Consider the following 24,352-nt stretch of genomic DNA (forward strand, 5'->3'; position numbering starts at 1 on the left):
GAAATCACAGGCTTGGTACATTCAGGTCAAAATGGCTTTATACAAATATTAGACGATTGGCTCACCTTACAGGAGATGAGTCCAGCAAGCGAGAGCTGGCTCTTGTTACTGGATACAGAGAAAGCGTTTGACACTGTAGAATGGTGATACCTCTTTGCTGCCATAAAGGCAATGAATTCTGCCCGATATTTTTTAAGATGACATCCTTGTTGTACAAAAAACCTTAGGCCAGAGTCATGACTGATGATATATCTGCAGAAAGGGTAGGAGAGCGCTGCATTCAGCAAGAACGCCCTTTAATGTCTTTTGTTGTTTGCTCTAGCAATGGAGCCATTGGTCTGTCAGCTGCACATGGGGATGGATAACTGGGTGACCTTAAGTGGCCCACATAAGCAAGTATGCAGACTACATGCTGGTGTACTTATCTTAGCCCTCAGCATTCTTGCAAACACTCGTGACTGAAATAACCCTCTTTGAATAACAAGCCAGGCTCTGGGTGAACAAACAATAATTGGTGCTCTTCCCATTGGGAGCACCGAGGAGACCATCCCGTGGAGCAAATCCCAGATACAGGGATATCATGGGAAATAGATACTTTTCGATATTTGTGAATAATGGTGACACATGCACAAAAGAGATCGCTAGAACTCAATTCTGATAAATTGCTTCTCTATCTAGGAAAGAATGGGATCACAGCACTCCTATCCTTGACAAGTAGAATTGTGTTGACCAAAATGTTGGTGCTACCCAGATGTCTGAATATTTTCCAGCATTGTATGTACCTAATTGCACGCCACACAAGTAAGGCATTGAAATGGTGGCACTGTGGGCACTTTTTAGATGGTTGTCTAGCACTGGGCCCATAGGAGTTCTACATTTCAAATCGATATGCTATACTTTACAACAGAGGCATTGGTCCTCTGATGGGCCTTTCTTCATCATAGTAAGGGGTGAAAATCTAGGGAAACCCTCTGTTGGTATACCCAATGAGGACCATTAAATGGTAGCCAACTCCCAAGCACAATTTCTAAGGAAGAACATTAAATCTCAAATAAACGACACAACAAATTCTAAAATAAATGAATTATTGTATTAGAGATTCAAAATTAATACAAGTGAAATTTTTAGCAATTCTGTCATGCATACAGCAACAATCCAAATATGTAGTCAAATTAAATGTTAGAATGCAAAGAATGGTTTCCAAGGTAAGAGGATGGTTCAATTAAAATCTCTCAAAGGTACAGAGGATTCAAGTTAAAGTCTGCTAGGGGAAAGTCTAGAAGTATAGGCAAAGGGGAATGGAGAGTTTAACTAAAGTTAAAGTATGACATTTCACCAAGAAAGCTCCTAACAGTCCAGCAAATAAGTTCATTAATATAAGGAAATGGCAAAAATGAGATAGTTCGGCAATCAGGATAGTCATGGAAGTGATGGAACGATGGCAACAGCCTCAGTCCTTAACAAGAGCATAGCCAACAGAAACATCAGGAAGCCAAAACAGGTAAGGGAGAGAGAGTGGAGAACGGGAGCCGCCACCTCCTAAATCCAGTAGTCTTTATAGTGCATATTTGCCATCATGACGTTGTTGTCAATCCACTGTAGAGTGATCATTTTATCCCACTTCCGTTTAGCAGGTATAAATTGATGCACCGGGATATTTTCCCATGCGATTTGTAAGAAAGAACAGTACACTGTATCCTCACAGGTTTGTCGGCACAAAGCTTTAATAATGCTACTGTGCATGGATGCGGTCAAAAGGTTAGGTTTAAATGAAATCGACACAAAGGAGAATAAAGGAAAAAATTCCCGGTTTGTTCTTTAAGGAATTTAGCATGATCGGAACAAATAAGCAACATTTGAAAACGTGTCAAAGTTCATTGCAGCAGTCCATGGAAAAAACACAGCCTTAAGAGAAAAGCCTATTTAAACATCTATTAAAAACACATACTTCACTGAGTGTAAAACTCCCGGTTTATCTTAAAAACCATAAGATGATCACTCAAATAGATCATATTTAAGTATTCTGTAATATTTGTCAGTGATTAATGCACATAAAAGTGCAACTGCGATTAAGGCCTACTACTAAATTCTCAAAAGTAGCAACTTGTAAAATATTTTTACAAATCCTTTGACTAAAATCATTTTCATAAATCTCAAAATTATAGAATAGACTTCTATACTAAAAATGTCAAAGCTCTAACATCTAACATGAAAGCTTTGCACAGATATATGTTGTCAAGTCACTCGGCTAAGAAATGCTAAGTTTTCATGTTTCATTTTCACATCTTTGTTAGAAATATAAGATAATCAATTATTAAATTATCTCAAAGTCACAATGTTTAATGATTCTACCATTCTTTAACTAACCAAGCACAATTTTACAGGGCTGGATGGTTCAACTTTACTCATTTTTCAGTATTGATTTTCTACACGCATGCAAGGTGGAGAATTAAATTTCTTTGTCGTTTTCAGTGGTTTTGCCTCAGTTAGAATAATCCGTATTTTCGCTAACACCACCATAGTCTGAGCCAAGAAAAGATGTGGAGTACAGATGGACATGCGGCAATGCCCATATGCGCAGAGAGTGCCAAACCTGGATGCATACTACCAGGGGTAGGCCAATTGCAATTTGTGGCAGAATGGTACGACACTCAGAGGGGGATAGACAGACTATTACTAAGAGGAATGCTGTAGCAAAAAGAGAATTAATATCTTATCTATATGATGTGTAAAGTGTATATTCCCTCCAGTTGCGTATAATTCAATTAGGCCCTCATGATTGGCGGATGTATAGCACTGATGGGGCAAACACCTCCCCTGCACATATGACCTGCCACTATGCGAGATCCTGTGAACACTACAAAATCATAAAGCTGTCAGGTAAGAACTGCTGTTGGTTTATGTAAAGGAAACTGTCATGCATGCAGCAAGATACTGTAAGATGTTTGATTACCCTATCTTTGACATTAGTTTGTTGACTGTTTTTGCAGTAGTGGCTGCTACCTATCGACAGTGGTGGTAGGGGGTGGATGCGGGCCGGAACTAAATATATTTTTTTTTAAAACACTCAGCTGGGCAGGCCGGCGCCTCTTCTCCATCCTCTTCTTCCTGACTCCGCCGGCTGCAGGAAGGAGCAGGTAGCACCCGGGCTTCCCCATTGCCAATCGCAACGCTGCAACGGAGCGTTGTGATTAATCTAAGCGCCTAACCATAGCGCTCACACGGGGACTGGGAGGTGTTGCACGTTCCTCACGGGCTGTGTAAAGCAAGCCTGGTGGGGAAGATGCAAAGTGTGTAGGACTGTTTGGCCGACCATGTCGCACCGCCAAGCTGCCATGCACACTTATGGAGTGCAAACCACTCCTCTGGCTAGCCCCGCCCTGCCCCGAGAGCCACTCACTTTATTAGAAAAAATAAAATGATAATAAGGTCACGTTATCATCATTTTGGTGTTCCTATTGAAGTTAGTAGAGTAACAATCCTCCGCCTTAGTGGAGGAGCCGCCAACTGTGTTTTTGTTATAACATACTGTGTATGCATGTTAAAATTCCAATAAACGCATTCTAAAACAAGTCAATTGTTTTTTGCTCATTCATTTCATCCGAATCCGATTTGCACATGTTCTAGCGCTTTCCACAAATAAATACTCCTTTCTCACAATTGAACAGGATGCGAACCAGAGTCTCTAAATGCGTTTTACAGAGGTAACATCTATGTGTTTTTTGGCAATTCTTAACCCTCTCCCTTTCACTTCCATTGTAGGGAACTCCTTAAACCTTGCCAACATAATGGTTTTTCGTTATTTCATTTAAAAAAATCAGCTTAATGAATTTACATTTCGCAATCACGAACAAGATTGTTTATATTGTTTACATTTGGTGTACTGTTAGTGTTCTGCCTATAATGAAGACAGGAGGCAGGGTGAAGGTTCTATGTATTTATTCTTAATTATCTTTCTCTCACGGAGAGCGCCGAGCAAGCTGCTGTCTATCTGCAGCTCCGGCGCCCGACTCGCGCAAACTCAAGATGGCCGCCGCTCACGCTACGTAGTGACGTAGCATGAACGCTAGACTGCAACTCTACAGGAGTTGTGTCTGTTTTAGCAACTCTTCATATCTCCCCCTTTTCATCACACAATGAGAGATAGTCTTTGGGGATTTACTTTCCTTCTCCCATCTCATAGTCTCTGAACCTGGCAGGTCTCACAACCACTCTGCCCCCCTGGTTCGTCTTACTGGGGTGGAAGTCTGTTCTCTCCCGTCAACCTTCGTGGACCCCGTCTCTTTACCTTCTTGAGTACACTGGCTCGGTCTGTAGGAAGGCTCTCTCCTCTCTGCCTTGTACCTCTGCTCTGGGGCTTTCGCAGCCTTCTTGTTCCAACTCCATTTCTGTCATTTCCGTGTCTCCTTCTTGTATGATGTTGTATACAATGATGTTGTCATTCCCCGGCGTGCTTTGGCCTGACGCCCTCAGTTCCCGATCTTCAGGGAACCATTGTACAATCTTGTTACATCGGGCCATGCGGTCCTGGGACCATATGTTCCCATCGCTGAGCAACGCCGCTGGGTCATATACTTCCTTGACTTGTAAGGGTCGGCTGTATTTGCTGTCACCTTTCTTCAGTAACACCGCCAGCTTGACCCTAACCCATTCTCCTTCCTCCAAGGATGTGTCTTTTACATTCTTCCTTTTGTTGTAATGTTCTGTATAGATGTTTTGAGCTCTTTCCAAATTATTCTGTACTACAGCCGGGGACCATTTACTTATCACCGTCTTTTCCTTCCAGGCGACATTGTCTTTTGTGAAGGGATCTCTGCTTCTCAGGATCTGGAAGGGGCTGTATCCGGTACTCGTGGGTGTGATGCAGTAAGCCCAAATCATGTGTGAAATCTCTTTTTCCCAGTCCTTACCCATCATGATGGCTGCCTGGATGGATCCCATTAGCACTCTGTTAAAACGTTCCACTTGTCCATTCCCTGCTGGATGATATATGAACGTGTGTTTAGATGTAATTCCATCTCTCTCCATATAGTTCAGCCATTTTACTGACGTGAATTGAGGACCGTTGTCACTCAATATGGACTTGGGAATACCTTCCCTGAGGAACGTCGCTGTGAGGAACTTGAGGATAGTCTTCGTGCTCATCTCCTCTTGCACATGCACTTCAAGCCATTTGGAATATCTTTCCACAATGGCGCATATGTATTTCGGAGTCCCTTGATCGTCTAGTATTGTTCCCAATATGTCAATGGAGAGTTCCTCCCATGGATTCTTCGGGGTAGAGAATTTTCCCAAAGCTGGTCTCAATGTCGTGAGTGTTTTGTCAGCTTGCTGGCATTGGTCACACTCTTACATATCTTTCCGTTTGTATGTCCATGCCTGGCCACCAGTATCCTTGTTTGGCCCTCAGCTTGGTCTTTACAATCCCCAGATGGCCTTCATGCAATATTGCCAACAGCCTGGGGATTAACCCCTCCGGGGGTACCACCTTATCCCCTCTGTAAATGAATACTCCCTTATCATTTAAGGACAATTCGTCGGTCACTTCATAGTACTTCCTTATGTTCTCTCGTAGATGCTTTTCCTCGGGCCATCCGCCTGTTATGTGTTCCATCACCTCTTGGATGTGCAGGTCCTCTCTGTACGCTTCCATCCATTCTTGATTGCTTATTACTGTTTCCAGGTCTCCCATCACTGCAACCATCTCTTCGCTCATTTCCGACCCTTCAGTGGCTTCCTCCATTGCCACAGCTCTACTCAGGTAGTCTGCCACCTTGTTTTTGTTACCTGGAATGTGCTCCACGTCGTAACGATACTCCAACAATTTCCGGGTCATTTTTGCTATCCTGGGGGTGGCACTAGCATGCCCACTAGACGCGAGTACTCTTACCAAAGGTTTATTGTCCGTTTTCAATTGAAATCGAGTGCCCCACAAGAACTGGCGAACTTGCCCATGGCCCACAACACCGCTAGCATTTCCTTTTCGATGACACTGAACTTTTTTTCCATGTTCGTCAGAGCTCTGGATGCAAAGCTCAATGTCTCTGTGATTCTGCTGCTCCTTGCTTGCATTAGGACTGCTCCCAATCCCTTGTCACTGGCATCCGTCGTCAATATCATTTGTCCCATAGGGTCATACCCCTGCAGTGGTATGGCCTGACTGACGTCTTTCTTGATGCTGTCGAACTCCTTCTGCGTTTCTTCCGTCCATGCGAACGTCGTCTTGTCTCTCGTGAGTTGTCTCATGTGATGGGTCTTGGTGGCAAAGGGTTGCACGAACTTGCTATAATACTCTGCCATCCCGAGAAAGGACCTGACTTCTTCCTTGCTGGAGGGCGGTGGAGCGTCACATATGGCCTTCACATTATTCCTTTTTGGTGTGATACCTTGCTCTCCAATTTCGTGTCCGAGGTAGGTGACCGAAGCCATTCCCAGTCGGCACTTTTCCCATTCCACAGTTAGTCCTTTTCCTTCCAGCACGTTCAGTACCTTTGTTAACTTCATGTCATGATCAACTCGGTCCCTGCCCATTACCAGAATATCGTCATGGAAGTATTGGACTCCTTCCAAGTCTTTAAAGAGAGTGCATGAGTTTCTGGAAAACGGCCGCTGCAAGCCCAAACGGCATCCTGCAGAATTGGTAACACCCGAAGGGCATTATGAATGATGTCAATTTCCTACTCTCCCGGTGTAGCGCTATCTGATGATACGCTGACGTCAAGTCAATGGTGGAATACCATTTTATGCCCTTGGTCTTGGCTAACATTTCCTCGATGAGGGGTAGCAGGAACTTCACCACAATGCCTTTGTTCAGTTCGCGCAGGTCCACACACACAGCCGGACCTTGCCGTTGGGCTTCATTACTACCACCAGGGGAGCCAGCCACTCTGCACATGTTATGGGTTCAATTATTCCATTCTTTTCCAGCTCCCACAATTCCTGTTGCACTGCATCCCTCACTGCAATGGGGACGTTCCGTACCTTATGTGAAACGGGTGTGGCGTCATTCTTAAGGATTATTCTGTGCATGAACTTTTCCAGCTTCCTCACTTTCCCGCCAAACACCTTTTGGAAGTCCCTTTTCAGTTTCTCTAAGTCCGGCCATTGTTCCGGTGCCATCATCAACACTTGTACGGCTCCACCCGGGTCCAACTTTATGCCCAGATCTCCCTGATCCATCCAACCCAGGACGGATGGGCCCTTCTCTGCCACACATAGTTTGCAGTCCGCACTCCGTCCACTGAATTCAAATTTTAACGGTCGATACCCAACCATTGGTATTTGATTTCCTGTGTACGAGACAGGCCTTATGTCAGGTGGTTTCAATCTTGGTCCCAAGTAAGGCTTGAACTTCTGGTTCCAAACCGCTCTCTGTACAATCGTGTATGGTGATCCTGAGTCCGCCACAATGCTGATCAGTACTCCTCCTATTTAACATGTCGAGCAGCGGTTTGTTCGACCTCCGGATGTCCACCCCCAGCACTTGATCCTCTATGCATAGTACTGAGTCCTCTTCCTCCTGACCTTCATCGTCGGCGTCTTCCTGGTCTTGGTCTACGTACTTCACCATGTTGCGGCCAGCTTTCCTCCTACACACTTTGTCGTAATGCCCTACAATGCCGCAAAACATGCACTTGGCTCGGAACGCTGGACATTTCTTATCATATGCTTCATGGGCGGTACTGCCACAGCGGTTACATGAGTTTCTGGTTCCTTTCTGCTGCTTCCCTTGTGGTCCCGCTTTCCCCGGCAACTTCTCGTTCTCGTTTAGCCGCGTCTGCACATCTCTTTGCCAGTTCAGCCTTTTTCACTCTCGCAATCACTTCTTTTAGCGTGGCGTCACCACTCGCCCATAGCTTATCTTGCACCGTTTTGTTCGTCGTGTGCATCACAATCTGGTCCTTGATGAATTCATCGCCGAATTTGCACGTCGACGCCAACTTATTTAATGCCGCGACATACTCGTCTACAGATTCTCCCATTTCTTGCTTTCTTTGCTGGAAGTTGTAGCGATCTATAGACACATATACAGCCGGTCGGTAGTGTTCATTGAGTTCTTCTATGGCATGTGCAAACACGTCGTCATCTGAGCTTTGCCTGGGCTTGGGTACTAGGTTCTTGAATACTCTGATCCCTTCTATGCCTAAGTTATGCAGTGACATCCTTCGTTTCCTTATACTCGTGAATGTTTCTTCATTCTCATCTTCCAAGACTTCGATATAATTGAGGATATACTCCCTCCAGTCATCCCACTTCATTAGGGGCTCTCCTGGTTTGGGCAGGAATGGTATTGAAGCCGTCGCCGAAGACGATTGCGCACACATGGTCTCGCGTTTTTCTGGCGCTGTGTTCGGGCTCTTGGGGCTGCCCGGTGCGCTGCTCTCCTCTCCCTGTACTGGATGCACTTGGGGGCTCTCTACACTTCTTGTGTCAACGCTCCTTTGTTCCGCCAGGGAATCTGTTCAAATGGGGCGTTTCCCCTTTCCGGTACTGCTCTGGTACCTGATGCAGTTGGTCTTCCTCAGTGCCAGTATCCTGGTGCTACTGCCGCGCTCTCCGTGGTGTGGTGGCCTCCCTCGCACGTGGGGCCCTTCCTCTTTACTGTTGCACCCTCCTTTCCGGTTCTTTCTGTGGGTCCTCCTTTTTCTTGGGTCCCAGCCTCGTCGCCACTGTACTGTTAGTGTTCTGCCTATAATGAAAATGTAAAGACAGAAGGCGTGGCGCACAGCTATTTTAAGAAGAAGTTTTTTTTGTGTGTTTTGGCAGTGTTCTTAAGTTATGGGTGCTCCAACAAGTGGCGTAACCGTCCGTGTACGTCGTAATGGATTACTGGTTGAGTACGTTACTGGGAGTGTAAACGTATCCTTGAGATTGGGCACTCCGATCTGGTTCGTCAAAAGAAGACAGACTCCTTTATTGATGATCGATTATTTATTCCAAGATTTCATTTCCTTGGTTCACAAAAAGTTCAAACAAATCAGGTTTTCAAATGTACTTCATTAGACCATATAGAGGTCATTATTGGTAGGTTTCAAAAGTGTGCTCCGATGCATTTCGGGCAGAAAGATGCCCTTTGTCAAGGAGCTCTGAAAATACAAATAGAACGCTTTTACGATGCTGAGCGGAGCTCATAAAACAGAATAACATTGAGGTGAATTGTATTAACCGAAGTGTACGGGGGCATGCAAAAATAGTGTTGAGTGCCATGATATTTTAAGTACCTTATAAGCCATAAAGGATATTGACAAGAGTATGCGGGGCGTGCAAGAATAGTGCTCAGTGCCACAGTGTTTTAAGTACCTTATAAACCATAAGAGGTATTGTTAAACAGGCAGGAGAGTCGGAAAAGCAGGATGGTGAAGGGAACATACTTACATTCCATGATCATGGAACGTTGTTTAGCTTCTGAAACGAAAACGCGAAGAAGCGTGTAAATGAGGGTGTGGGACCCGAAGCGATCGGGTTGAAGTTTGACTGTGGATCAGAGCGTGCCACTTACTTGGTTAGTAGGTACGGTAAACCGCAGTGAGGTGACTGGTAAGCTGGCGGGAAAGTAGCGGAGTGCGGCTGAGTTGGTGGAAAGGGCACCTCACGGAGTGAGAATCACGTGATGTGTTGATGGTAACAGAAAAGGGACTAGATGGGGATGGTGAGCGGGTCGGCCATATTGAGATGGTGTGAGAGAGGGTGAAATAATGAACAATCTAAATACTCAAGCTATGTAAACAAGATATATATACAAAAGATACAGTGTGGAACACATATGTACCAAAAGGGCACTACAAGAAACAACTAAGTTCGATTCGGTCATTGAGACCATATGGCTTCATCGCCTGGAGTCTATAAATCCAAGATGTCTCTCGTTGAAGGAGTACTTTATTGTTATCTTTGCCTTCCGTTTTGCGAATGATTTCTAGCACCAGAAACTTCAATTGGGCCACGTTATGGTGAAGTTCATTAAAGTGCATTGCAATGCTTGATTTCCGATTTCTAGTACGGATGTTTGATTTATGTTAGTTTAGGCGAACTTGGATTTTTCTGGTGGTTTTGCCCACATATATAATGCCACAGGGGCATTTCAGTAGGTATATCAAGTTGGTAGAATCGCAAGTTGCGTCCACATGTAGTTTGATTGGGAATCCTCTCATGGGATGACTTATGCTATTGCCTTTAATGACGTTGTTACAGCTGTTGCAGTTGTGGCATGGACGTGTGCCGGTATAAGAAACTTGTTCAATGGGTTTTTTTGACAGGATTTCTTTCAGATTTGCACACCTAGTGTATGCAAAGATTGGTGTATTTTCAAAAAGGTTGCCAAAGTCCGGTTCAGATGACAGTATGCGCCAGTGTTTGAGGATTATACTCTTGTATGTGCTGCTAGAGGTGGAATATCTAGAGACCAAAACTATTCGGTTTTCAACTTTTTTCGTAGATCCTGTGAGGGCTTCTTGTCGTGAGATGGTTGATGTTTTTTGCATGGCTTCTCTTATGGTCTCTGGTGGATAACCTCTGTTGAGGAGCCTTATGGTGATTGTTTCCATTTGGTTTTTGCAGTTTTCAGGGTCTGATACAATCCGTTTTATCCGTAACATCTGACTGAAAGGTAGATTCCTTTTGAGAGAGTTTTGGTGAAAACTGGTATGATGTACAGTGTTGTTTCGGTCTGTAGGTTTACGATAAAGATCCGTTGTCAAGCCTTTTTCGGTGATTTCAACTAGGACGTCAAGAAAGGTTATTTTGTGTTCATTAATGTTCCATGTGAGGATGATGCGATTGTCTTTGGTATTTAGATCAATCAAGGCTGCTTCTAGATTTTCACGGGTGCCTTTCCAGATAAAGAATAGGTCATCGATATAACGAACATATAGTTTTAGATTATCTGACCAGTTTTGGTTGGAATAGATGTGGGTAGATTCAAATTCAGCCATGTATATTATTGGCGTAGGTCGGTGCTGCGCAGTTGCCCATTGACATTCCGGACATTTGAAGGTACCAGTGTTGGTCGTAAGTAAAATAGCTATGATACAGTGTGAATATCATAAGTTCCATTAGGAACGTTTGCATGGAATTTGTGATGTCGCTATTCAATAGGGCTTTTTCTATTGCTTCAATGCCGCCTCAGAACACCCCAGAAGTCCGACCCTAACCATGCTTCCCAAAATCCTTAAAGACTTAAAGGACCCCCCATTTCGACCCATTGTGTCAACCAGAGGATACCTCCATGAACCCACGGGCAAATTCTTAGATCGACATCTGCAGCCAATAGTCATGAACCTTAGAAGTTACATTAAAGACACCACTGAATTTCTCAAAAAACTTTCAGACATTGATATCAACACAGATGAACACTTGATCCTTTGCACTGCCGACGTCAAAAGCCTGTACACATCTATTCCGCATGGAGGCGGCATTGAAGCAATAGAAAAAGCCCTATTGAATAGCGACATCACAAATTCCATGCAAACGTTCCTAATGGAACTTATGATATTCACACTGTATCATAGCTATTTTACTTACGACCAACACTGGTACCTTCAAATGTCCGGAATGTCAATGGGCAACTGCGCAGCACCGGCCCACGCCAATATATACATGGCTGAATTTGAATCTACCCACATCTATGCCAACCAAAACTGGTCAGATAATCTAAAACTATATGTTCGTTATATCGACAACCTATTCTTTATCTGGAAAGGCACCCGTGAAAATCTAGAAGCAGCCTTGATTGATCTAAATACCAAAGACAATCGCATCATCCTCACATGGAACATTAATGAACACAAAATAACCTTTCTTGACGTCCTAGTTGAAATCACCGAAAAAGGGTTGACAACGGATCTTTATCGTAAACCTACAGACCGAAACAACACTATACAACATACCAGTTTTCACCAAAACTCTCTCAAAAGGAACCTACCTTTCAGTCAGATGTTACGGATAAAACAGATTGTATCAGACCCTGAAACCTGCAAAAACCAAATGGAAACAATCGCCATAAGGTTCCTCAACAGAGGTTATCCACCAGAGACCATAAGAGAAGCCATGCAAAAAACATCAACCATCTCACGACAAGAAGCCCTCACAGGATCTACGAAAAAAGTTGAAAACCGAATAGTTTTGGTCTCTAGATATTCCACCTCTAGCAACACATTACAAGAGTATAATCCTCAAACACTGGCGCATACTGTCATCTGAACCGGACTTTGGCAACCTTTTCGAAAATCCACCAATCTTTGCATACACTAGGTGTGCAAATCTGAAAGAAATCCTGTCAAAAAAAACCTTTGAACAAGTTTATTATACCGGCACACGTCCATGCCACAACTGCAACAGCTGTAACAACGTCATTAAAGGCAATAGCATAAGTCACCCCATGAGAGGATTCCCAATCAAACTACATGTGGACGCAACTTGCGATTCTTCCAACTTTATATCCCTACTGATATGCCCCTGTGGCATGATATATGTGGGCAAAACCACCAGAAAAATCAAAGTTCGCCTAAACGAACATAAATCAAACATCCGTACTAGAAATCAGAAATCAAGCATTGCAATGCACTTCAATGAACTTCACCATAACGTGGCCCAATTGAAGTTTCTGGTGCTAGAAATCATTCGCAAAACGGAAGGCAAAGATAACAATAAAGTACTCCTTCAACGAGAGACATCTTGGATTTATAGACTCCAGGCGATGAAGCCATATGGTCTCAATGACCTAATCGAACTTAGTTGTTTCTTGTAGTACCCTTTTTGGTACATATGTGTTCCACACTGTATCTTTTGTATATATATCTTGTTTACATAGCTTGAGTATTTAGATTGTTCATTATTTCACCCTCTCTCACACCATCTCAATATGGCCGACCCGCTCACCATCCCCATCTAGTCCCTTTTCTGTTACCATCAACACATCACGTGATTCTCACTCCGTGAGGTGCCCTTTCCACCAACTCCGCCGCACTCCGCTACTTTCCCGCCAGCTTACCAGTCACCTCACTGCGGTTTCCCGTACCTACTAACCAAGTAAGTTGCACGTTCTGATCCACAGTCAAACTTCAACCCGATCGCTTCGGGTCCCACACCCTCATTTACACGCTTCTTCGCGTTTTCGTTTCAGAAGCTAAACAACGTTCCATGATCATGGAATGTAAGTATGTTCCCATCACCATCCCGCTTTTCCGACTCTCCTGCCTGTTTAACAATGCCTCTTATGGTTTATAAGGTACTTAAAACACTGTGGCACTGAGCACTATTCTTGCACGCCCCGCATACTCTTGTCAATATCCTTTATGGCTTATAAGGTACTTAAAATACCATGGCACTCAACACTATTTTTGCATGCCCCCGTACACTTCGGTTAATACAATTCACCTCAATGTTATTCTGTTTTATGAGCTCCGCTCAGCATCGTAAAAGCGTTCTATTTGTATTTTCAAAGCTCCTTGACAAAGGGCATCTTTCTGCCCGAAATGCATCGGAGCACACTTTTGAAACCTACCAATAATGACCTCTATATGGTCTAATGAAGTACATTTGAAAACCTGATTTGTTTGAACTTTTTGTGAACCAAGGAAATGAAATCTTGGAATCAATAATCGATCATCAATAAAGGAGTCCGTCTTCTTTTGACGAACCTACCTATAATGAAGACAGGAGGCAGGGTGAAGGTTCTATGTATTTATTCTTAAATATCTTTCTCTCACGGAGAGCGCCGAGCAAGCTGCTGTCTATCTGCAGCTCCGGCGCCCGACTCGCGCGAACTCAAGATAGCCGCCGTTCACGCTACGTAGTGACGTAGCGTGAACGCTAGACTGCAACTCTACAGGAGTTGTGTCTGTTTTATCAACGTTGCATTTATGAGCACGGTCGATAAACGTCCGTCCTCCAAAGGACTTTATAAGTTTATTTTATTAATTCTGCAATCACACTCCATTTTGCAGCGTCTATTTATCGGACACCTTGTGCTTCTTAGTTCCGCCAAATTTGTTCGGATTATGAGAATACATCTGACCACCAAAACATCATCAAAAAGTATTCTATATAAAAGTATATATATCTCCTAAAACATGCAAGGAATACCGTGAGGGGGTGAGGATCGTGGCGGAGATGCACAATTAAGGAAACCGATAAAGAGAAACGATGGAGAAAAAGCAGGGACATTTTTTTTTTAAATGTGAGAACGAAAGAAAAAGGAAGAAGGAGAGGAGAAAGATGAGTAGCTAAAAAACAGAAATAAAGGGAAGTGAAATGAAGTATGGAATGAAGAAAGAAATGTGAACGAAAAGAAGGAAGAAAAGGTGAAAGATAGATGGAAGTGTGGGAGAAAGGATGAATGAATGGATGAAATTGTGAAAGGATGGATATATAAACGGGTTAAAGGAAGAATAGATTTAAGACTAGAATGATGGTTTGTAACAGCGAAAGGATGAACAGGAGAAAGGGATGATGAATGTAAAGAACATGGAAAAGATAAAGGAGGCAAAAGTGAAGGGGTGAATGGATGGCCACATGATGTATTGATGGGTAAAGAATTGATGTATATATGAAGGGATGAAGGTATAGGAGGTGGAAACTTGAAGGAATGACAGATAGCTGGATGAATGGATGAAAGGGTGGATAAATCGAGGTTTGGAACGAGGCTAAATGGTGAAGAGAAGGGTTGGGTTTCCTCGCTTCATACACCTGCTGTTCTTAGAGGTATGGTTCACATGGTGCGTAGTTTAATTGTCTGAACACTACTTTGTTTAAGCTTTAGCAGACTGGGAACAGAATGAGGGCAAGAGCTCTAGTTAATCCACAACACATGCTCCAACCAGATTTATATGGATCACACAACGGCTGAAAAGCCAGATTAAATTAACTAAATAGCTACATTTTTGGTAACCGCCTCAGGACAAGGTGAACTCGTAGGAAAAAGGTAGACCATGTAGAAACCACATGGCTCAATATAGTAGGATATGGTGAGGGAAGAAAACTAAAAAAAATGGAATATGAAAAGTATGTATGTGGAAAAAACACACTAGTATACTGATGATATACTAAAGCTAGGCCCACTTTTTAGGAAAAAAAGAATATAGACAAAAATCTAACGCCAAGGAGGAGTCCTGTATCTGGGGTAGTTCGAGCTCATGGTTTCACCAGTGAAATGTTTCATAGTAGCTTAGCGTCCGGAAGACTTGGTTTAAGAGAACTGAGCTGGGACAACTCCCTATGCAGGTCGTCATCCCCATACCTGTAAATGTAAATCCAGTATTTGTAAAGCACAAACAGTTACCCGGAGGCATCCCGGGGCTGGGGGCCATCGGGAAGATTAAGCAAGCTATTGCCCAGAGTCACATAGTGCTGGGCTGACCTGACGCTGGTGCCGGGGATCGAACCGTGGGCCCCAGATTCCAGCGTCAGTCGCCCTGGCCGCAGCGCCACACCTCTTTCCCTGGCTAGCAGGGCACACATACGGTCTCCAACTCAGCATGTTCCAGGAATCTTTGATATCATGACAAATGCAGGAAGACTGTTCTGACATGTCAATTTCTTTGGATGGAACTGTAGCGGCAAAGAGAGGCAGTGGTGTGATGGGTGGACCTGCAGCTGAGCAAGAGTTCAAAGACCTGCGAATAAAGAATCAGCAACTGGGGTTTCATTCATTTTTTTTTTTAACTTGTATTAGGACACAGAAATTCCTTTTCACTCTATAATGACTGAGTGAGTCATACGTAATCTCTGCAGCCATTTGTGAGCCTGGACCACTGCACGAGCCCAAGGTGCGGCTAGCTAGTCAATCCAACTCAAGAGACCCTTCAGCTGAATACCTTGGATAATCCGCAGTGGTGGTAACAAGCCAAAGACCCTTAGCTGCTCTGACCATCCAGTGCATGGATTTTTTGAAGTTCCTTAAATTTTTCAACTCAAGCATGGAAAAAGAAGGGGGGGATCATCCCTCAATCTGCAGTAACCTTCTAACTTCTAATCCTAGAATGTAGTTAAGGCCCTCCCGCTCGGATAGTGTGTTTATTCATTTAAGGCTAGCATTCTTCTAAAATGTATGTTATAAAGACAGATCTTAAAGCAGGAACAAAGGTTTCTAACACTGCATGACTACGTGATCCAATCGAATTACTTATATTTTATAAACAATTTATCTCCACAAACAATGTCAGTTCTTCCTGACCACATCCTTACAATTCCTACGGAGATCGCCTTTTCCAACAGTAGGTTTAGGACGCAAAAATACCATAATATTTGTATTGATTCAAGTGACTTGAGTTAAGAAAGTAAAGATTTTCTAAACAAAAAAATCCCTTGTGTTATTCAGAAATGGAATATGTTGACTGATGATATTGCAGAATCAAAAAAACGCAATGCAAAAAAAAAAAAAGAGCCCTGAAAAGGTTGGCTCAGTTTGCTTGGGTGTCACAGTCAAGCAGACTTGAGGTACTCTTTATAGACCGAACATCTGATAGTTGCTCAGAAAGTGTGCGGCCGCAAACTTTACGCCTCCCAATACGGCAATCACCTGAGCCCAGAGACAGACGGAGGCGGTGACCCCTTAATGAGTGAAGAATGGATCCAACTCAACCTGCAGTGGACAGAGCAAACCAGGGAGGGTAGAGGAAAGGGGGGTAGGAGGGCTGACACATGGTCTACTTAATTACACCTACAAACACATGCACTGTGCACAACTCGCAGCCTCTTCCCCATAAACATCACATGGAATCAAAGGAAAACAACAAGGAGATTAAAAAAGAAAATTCTACAATAGCTTTGGGTCTTCTTTACATATAGATCTACAGCAAATTGCTTCTTATTGTCCTACCAGTCCCTTAGAGGCAGTAAGCGTTTCCATCCAGGCTATTTAATGGGATTGTTTTTACTTTCAAGGCTGTTCACTTGCATGGCCCCTTCCGAGTGTATGGCTTCAGGCTCCAAGGTGCATTACACACCTGATGCATCGTGAGGCCTCACGTGGCCGCACACAATGTCTTCAAAGGGTTTTGGGGACAGAAGGATCCAAGGTACAAAGATTCAGTCATTGCCACAGCTGAAAAAGAACAGTCGGCATGTGCCATCTTCCTGCCTCTTTGTTACTCTCTAACCAATGTCATATGGAAGTGAAGCAATGTTACTCTGTAATTCCGCATGGAAGGACGGAGAGGTGTTTTGGGATGAAAGCTTTGATAGTAAGAGACTGATGAAAGTGCTAACCTACAACTCAGCAGAGCCACAGTAACTCTTCAGCCCAATGACTGAAACAGCCCCGAACTTGCAGAACAGTGAAATGCATGCAAAGCAATTCCAATGTTCGACATGGATACGATACCAAATGTGCAAATAATGCATTCAGCACAGGACCGGAGAGGGTGAGCGAGATCAGTGCAACCTCAAGGTCTGAGGAGTTCGCACTGGCAGGGTGAACTATGCCTTTCCAGGAAAGGAAGGAGAACCATGTGCTTTGGGTAGCAATATTACACTGGGAAGTATTAATAGGTTATGTTGGGTGGTTTTTGCCTGGCGCGGAAACCACCACTCACAAGTCCTCTCGACATTTTCAACTGCAGAATGTGGATCTGCAGTGTAGGTGTATCCCACAGGGAACCTGGTGCAGTGTTTAAGGATGAGCGTGAGTGTTCCCTCCCAGAACCTGGACTCAGGGGCGTAGCTTCGGGGGGTGTACACCCCCGCTAGTAAATGTATTTTCTGGTAAATAGTTGGGTCCAGGTGCATTCAGTCGGGTATGGTGAGGTGTCCGTCAGATTTCACCAGGAATTGTTCCATACACACTCAGATAAAAACACGCGCACACACACACTCTCCCCATTCTGTGCTAAAAGTCTTCAAAAATGTTAGTTATTTGACAAAATATTGTTTTCTCTCACTTCGTACCTGTACCAATCCTCATTTGTTTCCCTTTCCACTGGCCCGTTAGCCCTTCTCATGCACCCTGTTTGTTGTATTGTGTATTTTGTTATTTTGAGCCAACCCCCATCTCACTGACCGAGCTAAGCTATGCGCCTGCCTGGATAGAATGGGCTGAGGCCTATCTGACAGTGTCTTGTTTTCTTAAGCACATAGTTGGCCTTTTTCCAATACACGGATTCGTTGGGCTCTAGTTTATTGATGTTATTGTTGTAGCTTTCCTGTGAATGTAGCTTATTGGCCCTACCAACCCCCCCAACACCACCCCCTTCTCATCTCTCTCTGTTCTCTCCACTTACCACCAGGGCACGAGTCGGGGTACCACGCGGGTGGACGGCATCCCCCCACTTATTTCCGAGGGTTTTTCAGGGTGGACGCCGTCCACCCTGCTAAATCAAAACCGCGTCCACCATTAAAAAAACGGGAGCGCGGCGCGCACAAAGTAAATAAAGCATTTCCGTAATTTGAACCGGGCACAGCTTGCCCCCACCTCCCTTCTTGACTCCGAGGCTGTATGAAAGCTCCGACCCCCAGCAGCAGCAGCACTGTAGAGGCACAGCGGGATGGCAGCCCTCACACCTCCAGCCCTTGATGAGCTGTTAAGAGGTGCGTGAAGGTGACAGAGGGAGGTGCTGCAGGTTCAGGAGCAGGGCATCCATTCGCATGCAAACAGCCCTGAATGCGTCTTGTATCTGCTATTTAGAGGGGGGATCACACATCCATTTCTACCCAGGGCCCCAAACATCCTAAGACTCGGCCAGATTACACCCCTGATTACACCGAGGCAGCACCTGCTTCTCTTCACCGAGCTTAATTACTGTCCCTAATTTGTAAGCAACCCTCGGTTCTTCAAACATGCATAATGTAATACAATAAAGAAATGGCACAATCGCACCCACACTGATGAACAAAGTATGGAGGACAATCAGTTCAATCATTTCTCTTAGAGTATCTTCTGTAAGTACTGTATATCACAGTGGGGGGTGGCATTTTGGACATAGAGCCTGTCTTCTCGTTGTCTTGTGCAGGAGGGAGCGAGAAGCCCAAGATGATACTAGAATACTGCATGCCCACCCTGGTGGATCACCTTCCCTCTCCTGTGATGACTCCTGCTCCTGTCCCCCCATGTTGTGGCTCCAGTCCACCCCCGCCTGTGATGGCTCCTGTCCCCCATGTGGTGGCTCCAGTCCACCCCCGCCTGTGATGGCTCCTGTCCCGCATGTTGTGGCTCCAGTCCACCCCCGCCTGTGATGGCTTTTGTCCCCCCCTGTGGTGGATCCTGTCTCCGCCCTGGGTGGCTTCTGTCCCAGTCCTGGAACGGCCCCTGCAGCGAGGGTGAAGTTCTTGATGGGCCTCTTCTCAAAAGGGCTCAGCTCAAAATTAATATGGAAAGGTGGGCGAGTGAGTAAGTGAAGGGATGTGTGAATGGCTGGATGAATTAGTGAAAGGGTGAATGGATGAATGAAAGATTGAATAAATGGATAATGAGAGAGGATAGATGGATTGATGAGTGAGGGGAAGGATGGAGAGAAAATGTAAATAGCTGGATGTATGGGTGGAAGGGTAGCTGGATGATTGATGAGGGGAAAGATGGATGAGGGGAAGGATGAGGGATGGAGGGGAAGGATGGATGAGAGGAAGGATAAATGGATGAGGGGAAGGATAAATGGATGAGGGGAAGGATGGATGGATGGAGGGGAAGGATGGATGGATGAAGGGCAGGATAGATGGATGGGATGGGTGGATGGGTGAGGGGAAGGATGGATGAAAGGAAGGATGGATGAAGGAAAGGATGAAGGATGGATGGATGAGGGGCAGGATAAATGGATGGGATGGATGGATGGGTGAGGGGAAGGATGATGGATGAGGAGATGGATGGATGGATGGATGGAGGGGAAGGATGGATGGATGAGGGGCAGGATAAATGGATGGGATGGATGGATGGGTAAGGGGAAGGATGGATGGATGAAGGGCAGGATAAATGGATGGGATGGAAGGATGGGTGAGGGGAAAGGATGGATGGATGACAGGAAGGATGGATGAGGGGATGGATGGATGGATGACGGGAAAGGATGGATGATGAGGGGAAGGATGGATGGATGGGTGAGGGGAAGGATGGATGAAAGGAAGGATGGATGAGGGGAAGGATGGATGGATGACGGGAAAGGAAGGATGATGAGGGGAAGGGTGGATGGATGGATGGATGGATGATGAGGGGAAGGATGGATATATGGATGGATGATGAGGGGAAGGATGGATGGATGGATGATGGGGTGGGTGAAAGGATGGATGATGAGGGGAAGGGTGGATGGATGGATGATGAGGGGATGGATGGATTGATGATGAGGGAATGGATGGATGATGAGGGGGTGGGTGAAAGGATGGATGGATGATGAGGGGAAGGATGGATGGATGATGAGGGGAAGGATGGATGGATGATGAGGGGAAGGATGGATGGATGGATGGATGATGAGGGGAAAGGATGGATGGGTGATGAGGGAAAAGGATGGATGGATGATGAGGGGAAGGATGGATGGATGATGAGGGGGAAGGACAGATGGATGGATGGATAGATGATGAGGGAAAAGGATGGATGGATGATGAGGGGAAGGATGGATGATGAGGGAAAAGGATGGATGGATGATGAGGGAAAAGGATGGACGGATGATGAGGGGAAGGATGGATGGATGATGAGGGGATGGATGGATGGATGATGAGGGGAAGGACGGATGGATGGATGGATGGATGATGGGTGTGTGAAAGGATGGATGGATGGAGAGTGGGTGAAGGGATGGATGGATGGGTGGGTGAAAGGATGGATAGATGGAGAGTGGGTGAAGGGATGGATGGATGGATACGTGGGTGGGTGAAAGGATGGATGGATGGATGATGAGTGGGTGGGTGAAAGGATGGATGGATGAGTGGGTGGGTGGATGGTGGATGGGTGAAAGGATGGATCAGTGGATTGGATGGTGGGTGGGTGAAAGGATGGATGAGTGGGTGTGTGGATGGTGGGTGGATGATGGGGGGTAGGTGGATGTGTGAAATGATGGATGGATGGATTGATAAGTGCAAGGGTGAATGAATGGACATATGAGTGAAAGGGTGGGTGTAAGTATGGATGAGTGAGTGAAAGGGAGAGTAGATGGACAAAAGGATGAATAGATGTGTGAAGGAGTGAAATGATAGATGGATGAGTGATAGGGGCAATGGATGGATTCATGAGTGGATGAGTAGATGGATGGATGGGTGGGTGGATGGATGGATGGAAGGAAGGAAGGCTAAGTGAAAGGGTCGATGGAGAGAGAAAGGGAGGATGGATGGATGACTAAAAGAGTGGATGGGTGGAAGGATTAGTAAGTGAAAGGATGGCTGGATTGGTGAAAGGGTAAATGGCTGAATGGATGAGTGAATGGATGGATGGGATGAAGAGTGGATGGATAAGTGTACAGATGGATAGGGTGAAAGGGTGGATGGATAATGGAGGATGAGTGAAAGGATGGATGAGGGGATGGATGAAGGGATGGATGAGTGAAATGATAGATGGAAGGATACATGATGGATAGGTTTGCAAATGGTTGAATACTTTTGGAAATGGCTGGGCTTACTTATATACTATTGCACAACCTCTGATGTGTCTGTAAAACGTACCTATCGTCCTAAAGTTTTGTCCTGAATTTTGACCTCCTGTCCTGAATTTGTGTCCTGAATTTTGACCCTTTGTCCTGAATTTTTACACTCACCGTCCTGAATTTGCACCAATGCCAGTTGGTCACCCTAATTCTTTGTGCGGTAGAACCAAGGCTCTTTAACACAGCAGCATGAGAGTGACGAGAGAGAAACCTGGCAGAGTGCTGCCAAAGAGCTCTCCCACTCAGAATATTTCATTATTCAAGTGATCGTGAACAATTAAGGGTAAACTGAGATGTGAAAAACTAAACACAATGCGATGCGGCTGCACGAGACTTGAGGAGTTAATTAAGTATTAGTACTAGCAAGTGTGCTGTAAGTTAAATGAAAACATTTTACATGCACTGTGCGCCTCGTGCGTGTAGAATCAGAGTCCCACTAGACCCGGCCCTGCCAATTAAGTGCCGGCGCTAAGCACTGGCACAAATTACGCCCTGCATTGAACAATTGACACCAGGCTACAAAATGTAAGTAGTATGATGGTGTACCCTTGTGTGTTCTTCCGTGTGTCGCTGTTTCCACATGGAATGTTTAATGATGACAGCAACGCCCCCTTCTAGTTTGTGTTGTTGGTCTGAATTGTATAATTTTGTGGAATGGGGAGGTGTAGGATGGTGCTGGATTGTTCATTTAAACATGACTCCATGATGACGTCTGACTTGGCATTACGTATGTCAGTATATTTTTAATTTAGGCTCAATCCTGTCAGTGTTTGGATAATTGCACTACTGGATAGGGGGGCACAAAGTTTTGCAAAGGTTCTGCCCGCTTTCTTCAAGGGGTCCCCACAAAATGACATCATGAGCTAGGCCCACCCCGATTTTATAGTAAGTAGTCTCTGTAAAGGGGGAAACAACCATTACAATGCATGAGTCATAATCGGCCCTTTTTTTAGGAACTATCACAAAAATAAACAGTATTAATACAAAGTAAAGCAATGTTTATATTTTGTTGCACTGAAGTAAATTAAGGCAAATAAGTCAAACTAAAATATACCAAAACTAAATACATTTCCTAAAATAAATAGAAATAAATAAATCTGCTAAAATAAATACAATGGCCAGTTAATATATCTAAAATTTAGGCATTGACCCAAGCTAATGCCCCGGCAGCTCCATTGTCTTCAGCCAAGATTCCCAATGTTAGACTAATGTTCTGATTTGTTACCTTTGCTGCAAATTGTAAAGCGTTCTGATATCCTTCGGGATCAAGTTCGCGCTATATAAAACTTTATAAATAAAATAAATAAATCTAGCCACAGCTAGAGAGAGGCAGCTGGGACAAAACTATTTAATACAGAGTCGCTAGTTTACAATAGGTGGGGAGATAACATATAACACTCATCAATAGAATAACGTGAATATGGAGCCCTACTGTGTGTAATAGTCATTATCGAGTGTGGGAAGCAGCCTCTCTGGGAACCTGTAATGTATACTAAATCTTGCAGTCAAACTTTCCTGTAGCGTTTTGAAAATGTGTTCATGTCACCTTCGCCAAACTTCATCCACATTTGGGCTGCTAATTCCTCCATGCAGGGACCTTAAGTCACAGGCTTAAGTACCAAGCAGCTTCAATTGTTAAATCTTGCATTATATGCAAATGATAGATCTGCCTTACATGTGATGTCACTTCCTGCTGTGATGCCACTTCCTGTTGTGATGTCACTTCCTGTCGTGATGTCACTTCCTGTCGTGATGTCACTTCCTGTGACCACGCCTACCTTGGAGAGTCCCCCCACTTCTTTTTTTAGGACTTGTGCCCTGCTTACCACGTCACTCCTTTTATGCTCCAGGTTGGATAGTAGCTTCTACATTAACTCTGAAGTTGATGTTGGCCCACCAGACACGTTTCAAATGTTTGTTTTTGGTTTGGTTCGAGCAGAAGGGCAGCAGGTACCTTATCATTGCCAAACACGAGGTAAAGACAGCGCTCAGTGGATAATACGATTTACGCTGCTCTACGTTCGTATTTTCAAAATGATATGGCCCGGCAGGTCTGCAGCGTTGTGGGATTGAGCGGTGATTTTTTCGCACATTGACTCCGTGGTTTCTGGACTAGTCTGTTTGTGTTGGAAGCGCACAGGGAGATGCTGTCTGCTCGACTATTGGTGGAAAGCACTTAAAGCTGAAAGAGCCGCCCACTGCATGTCTTAAGCACTCAGAGGGATCTCCTTGCTGCTCTTCCACTACATCGATGTATACATTTGGTTTGGCAGTATATGTGTACTTCCCCCGCCAGAATAACTACTTTTATCTTTGTTTTTACACAATGTTGCACTCGGTGCTAGTACGCTCCTTTACATCCTATAACCCTGGGTGGAATTAGGCTGATTGTGAGATTAACTAATGCCCATAGGACATAACACCTTAAACAAGTGGGTTTACAGCATGCGGGTAGAAATATAAATTCAAAAAAAGCGAAGTGTGCAAAAAAAGGCAACACACCAACGTGCACCACATACATTTTGCACTCTTGCCAAGGAGAGGAGTATTCACGGGCCGGGGTCAAAATGTTCTACACTGTTTGCACTCCAACGCTTCGGGTGTTTCTGCAATAAATTGTGTATTAAGCAGACACCTTCATGCTCTGTCCGCCCTGTGCTTGAGCGTCGACACTCGCACAGATTACAACAGGAAGTGGATTCCGCGTGCCGGATGTGAGCATGAAGGAACAGGAAGCGGCTAACCGAATCTGCTGGGCAGCAGGAGCCTCACCTGCCAACACTCTAATGTCTAGACACAGGAAACTA

The 24,352-nt window shown here is 44.7% G+C and overlaps 1 protein-coding gene across 2 annotated transcripts in view; it reads right to left on the reverse strand.

The window, feature by feature from the left end:
* The window catches only part of IQGAP2 (IQ motif containing GTPase activating protein 2), a 1,127,142-nt gene that overhangs the window by 503,206 nt on the left and 599,584 nt on the right, over positions 1-24,352 (reverse strand). The gene's annotated exons all lie outside the window — the stretch shown is intronic.

Source organism: Lissotriton helveticus, chromosome 2_1 (assembly GCF_964261635.1).
Source record: "Lissotriton helveticus chromosome 2_1, aLisHel1.1, whole genome shotgun sequence".
NCBI classification, from domain to species: Eukaryota; Metazoa; Chordata; class Amphibia; order Caudata; family Salamandridae; genus Lissotriton; species Lissotriton helveticus.